This window comes from Bison bison, unplaced genomic scaffold (assembly GCF_000754665.1).
Source record: "Bison bison bison isolate TAMUID 2011002044 unplaced genomic scaffold, Bison_UMD1.0 scf7180017864376, whole genome shotgun sequence".
Taxonomy (NCBI): Eukaryota; Metazoa; Chordata; class Mammalia; order Artiodactyla; family Bovidae; genus Bison; species Bison bison.
The window spans coordinates 409,682-414,144 of record NW_011494948.1 but is presented as its reverse complement, the minus strand read 5'-3'; the positions used below and the strand labels follow the sequence as shown (position 1 = coordinate 414,144).

At 42.7% G+C, this 4,463-nt stretch overlaps 1 protein-coding gene across 4 annotated transcripts in view; it reads right to left on the bottom strand.

The window, feature by feature from the left end:
* Nucleotides 1-4,463, bottom strand: part of KDM4C (lysine (K)-specific demethylase 4C) — a 411,252-nt gene that overhangs the window by 406,475 nt on the left and 314 nt on the right. The window contains exons 1-2 of one of the 4 annotated variants that reach the window (XM_010856977.1): nt 4,361-4,457; nt 3,859-4,002 (exon numbers count right to left, since the gene is read on the bottom strand). The gene's annotated coding sequence lies outside the window, so the exon portion shown is untranslated. Of the gene's footprint in view, nt 1-3,858; nt 4,003-4,360 lie in introns of all 4 variants that reach the window. The other 3 variants (XM_010856980.1, XM_010856981.1, XM_010856979.1) reach the window with 3 other exon arrangements.

Sequence of the window (4,463 nt, the reverse complement as noted above, 5' to 3'; positions counted from 1 at the left end):
AGTCCAACTCTCACATCCGTACATGACCACTGGAAAAACCATAGCCTTGACTAGACGGATCTTTGTTGGCAAAGTAATGTCTCTGCTTTTCAATATGCTATCTAGGTCGCTCATAACTTTTCTTCCAAGGAGTAAATGTCTTTTAATTTCATGGCTGCAGTCACCATCTGCAGTGATTTTGGAGCCCAAATGAATTAGTAAGGAATCATTTTTCTACTGTGTTTACAATATGCCCATTATCTAACACAGTGCATGGCACATAATACAGGTTATCTATTGAAGACAAGTACCCACTCCTAGGCAAAATATACCATCCAGCAAAAATAAGGCAAATGGCACAAATAATAAGCAATTCTTCAAGGAAAAACTACTATGGAACATACAAATGTATAATTAAGGGCATTTCTCAGGGGAAAAAGGGGAAATGAGTTATTTTAACACAAACTTAGCTCTCCTATTCAAACAGATGCTAGATTCTATTCATAAGAATCAGTTTAATTTCAATCTTCTAGGGAAGATCATCCCTAGGCAACCTCACCAATCCCTAAATGTCCCTAAATATAGAAAGAATCAAAATGTAATAAAAGCTCTATGTTGAAAAGCTATAGTAAAATCTCATCGAGGTTATCAAAAAAAAAGTTAAAATGGCAATTACTAATGATTTTTCTTTTTCCTCTAAAGTCTAATAATAAACATGGTTTATTAGAGAACAGATTTTCTTAAAAATATGGATTTGGTTTTTTCTATTCATAAAGGTCCTAGTGATACACAGGAGAAAAATCCAAAGATGCACATATACACAAACAAGACAAATTAACCATATTCCCATTGCCTGGAAGTAACCACTTTCAATATTTCACATGCAACTTTTTCTGTACATACATGGGGATAGAAAGTAAAGAGTGATACACAACTGATGGTGTAACTGTTTAAGTCTATAAATGAGATTACAGAACACGACTATGACTGGTATGGGATTGAAAAAAGACTAATTTAAAGGGATAACTGAGCTGAGCTATCTGAAGGATAAGTTGTAATTAAGAAGACAAAGAACACAGGCTGTTACAGTAGTAGTGGAAGCAGAGGGAACATGAGCCCCAACCAGCCAAGGAACTGTGGAGAGGGAGGAGACTGGCTGGGCAAAGCCTGGTTAGGGCTGAGAGAACTTGATCCTTGGGGAAAGAACATGTGAGGCCACTGAAAGAGAAGCAAAGTAGACAGACTTCTCAAAGTAACTGTCCCAATTACTCAGGTAGGGAAAGGATTAGGCCCTGCAAGTGTGGACTTAAAAGGACCAGCATCCTCTCCCAAACGGTATAAAGGGTTATCTTGGGGAGTGGAGAGGTGGGTGAAGCTGCAAGGAGAAAAAGATAATAATCCAATATTTTAAATGTATCCTTTAGGCTCCATAAAACCTTCTGGATTGGTAAAAATAAGGAAAATACAGTGACTTTAACTATGTCACAGCTCCCAGGAAACTCATATAGAAATAAAAAAGGCTTGGGTCTATAGAAAAGAAAAGAAATGAAGGCAGGGAGAGAAGCATTAAGTATTCATACTACCAAAAAGAGAAAATACAAACTTTAAAAGATTGAAAGCACTGCAACAGACACTGAGTTTAAAGACCATGGAATATACATATTTTATATCTCTAATAAACATACAATAAATACATCAGTATCAAGGAAATAATCATTATGACTATTACATACACAAAAAACACTGGGCTAACAGAAAGGGATGATCTTGATGACATCCACACAAGAAAAACATAGCACTAAACTCAGGACAATGCCACACACAGAGAATTCTGCCTCTAAGAAGTGGTCTTTGCTTGGTAGAACAGGAAAGAGCCAAAACAGGACCCTCAAAGCCTTGGAGGAAGCATCTCTCAATACTCCTATCCCTACTTGCTCATTCACTCATTCAAGAGAAAATATTTAGTCCAGCAATTCCACTACTACCTATATACCCAAGTAAAATAACAAAATTTTTAAAAAATGCATCCATACAAAAACCAGTTCGTGGATGTTCACAGCATTATTTATAACAGACAAAATGTAGAAACAACCCAAATGTCCATAAACCAATGAACAGACAAAATGTGACATATCCATACAATGGAATATTAGCCATAAAAATGAATAAACTATTGAAACATGCTATAACATGGATGAACTTTGAAAATATTAGGCTAAGTGAAAAAATTCTAGCCACAAAAGACCAAGTATTATATGCTAACATTTATATGTAAAGTCCAGAATAGGCAAGTCATTAAGACACAAAACAGACAAGTCACTGCCTAGGGGCTGGGGTGGAGACGGGATTTGGAAGAAATGGACAATAACTAATTGGAAACGAATTCTGAGGTGATTAAAAAAAAAAGGTCTAAAATGGACTGTGCTAATGGTTGCTCAATTCGATGCATATACTAAAACCATGGGGAAAAATCCATTTTTAAATAGGTGGATTTCACAGTATGTGAATTATATCTCAATAAAGCTTTTATTAAGAAAGAGGGTATCTGGAGCACCTGGGGCACTATGGCAAACTGCTGGAAACAAAACAAAGAAAATACATTCAATCACACACAAAACCTGTGCTCAGACTATACCTTTCTACTACAATAGAAAAGTCAGTCAACAAGCAATTAGAAAACAATGAGAAATGCAAAGAATTCAGACTGTGCCCCAGGAACACTTAACTTACTCCTGGGTGATTAAGATGTCCAGAAGAGAACTCAATATAACAGATTTTCGTCCTTAAATTGAAAAGTCTAAGAAATTAAGTACCTGTTCCCAGTCTCTTGAAATCTGCATTCTCACGGAATGTGACTGACAGCAATGGACTGTACCTGTTGTATCTGTGCACGTGCAATGTTTAAAATACGTTTTTAACTTTACAAAAGCAACAGATTATAGTCTGCTAATAAAATGAAACAACTCTACTATTTAAATTGTACTGTCAAGTTCGTGAGGGTGCTCTAATGTGCAAACTTTTCACAGCACCTTAAATTGGAAGAAAGAGGGCCTTAAAAACCCGAATTACCATGAAATACATTCCAAAACAAAGCCTGGGGGTTTGGGAAAGGACTAGAAAGGTGGGAGAACGTGACTAAAGATCAAAAAGAACTGAGTGCTACGAAGTAAAAATGGATCTTTAAGATTTAAAGACACTTATTTTCAACCACGACATTTTGAAAGTAGAATATTTGTAACTGTTGTCAAAGAAACAGCGAAGCTGAGTTTCCTGAGATTTAAAAAAAAAAAAAAAATACTGCAAATTCAAGTGGGTGAAATGGAGCAAAGTTTGGTCTGAACGTAGGTGAACCGACCCTACCAAGAAACTTCCACGAGGGTAAGGGTGGAACGATTGCAACTTTTAACCTATACTTACGAAGCAGCGGTTGATAAATCATCCCGCAGGGTAATTTGCCAAATGCTTTAAAAAAAAAAAAAAAAGTTTGTCCCCTCTTCTCTAGGGGGGAGGAACCAGACAAAAAACCTCCCAGGCATCGCCCACAACCAAGCCAGACCGTGCAGACGTGCGTGGTTGCAGCTCAAGGGAAGACTGGCTCCGAGTTCACCCGGAAAGCATCCGAATCGAGCCCTGCTGGTTTCATTGGCTTAGCCCAGAGGAAAACCCCAAGCTCCAGCCGGGAGCCCCAGCCTACCTGGCTCCTTTCTTCACATTCCCACCCCTCGCCACGTGCCATGCCTAGCATTCCACGCGACCCGATCCGACTTATATTTATTAAGCACCCTCTGTCTACACCGCATCACGGCAAGAAGCACTGCAGGAGGAAATGGCCCCACACCGGAAAAACCAAAAGGACAGCCACAGGGGCTAAGGACGAACCCAGGAGAGGGGTAAGCTGCCTACGGTGGGGTGGTCTGGAGAGGAGCCTTCACCCTCACGTCGCGGGTCGAGACAGTCCCAGGGAAGAAATGGCCCCGAGGGGCGCGCCAGGCCCGGCCTCCCCGGAGTCCGCCGCAGACCGGGCTGGAAGGGGAAAGGTAAGGAGTCGGCATTCCCGAACCACCGCGCGCTCCTCTGCTCCACCGAGCGCGACCCCGACTCCGGTCCCCGGGAGAACGGCTAGCCCGGGGACCGAACCCCCGCGAGGGCCGGAGCAGGCTGTCACTGGCTCCCGCTTCCCAGCCCTGCGACCATGGCTGGCCACTCTCTCGCCAGCGTGACAGCCACGGCGTCCGCGGACCGAGCGTCTCCGGCCCGGCGTCTCCGCTGTGCCAGACGCCGGCACCACCTGCTGCCCCGCGCGGAGCAGAACAGTACCGGGAAGACCGGCCGGGCCCCCCCCCCACCGGCCCCATCCCCCGGACTCCGGAAAAGCGGTTACCTGGCGCGCGGGCGGGGGCGAGGACACGACCCCGAGGAGGAAGATGAGAAGGAAAACGGTGGCCTCCGGCCCAGGGAGATTTGGGAAATTTGGAAGACTTGTT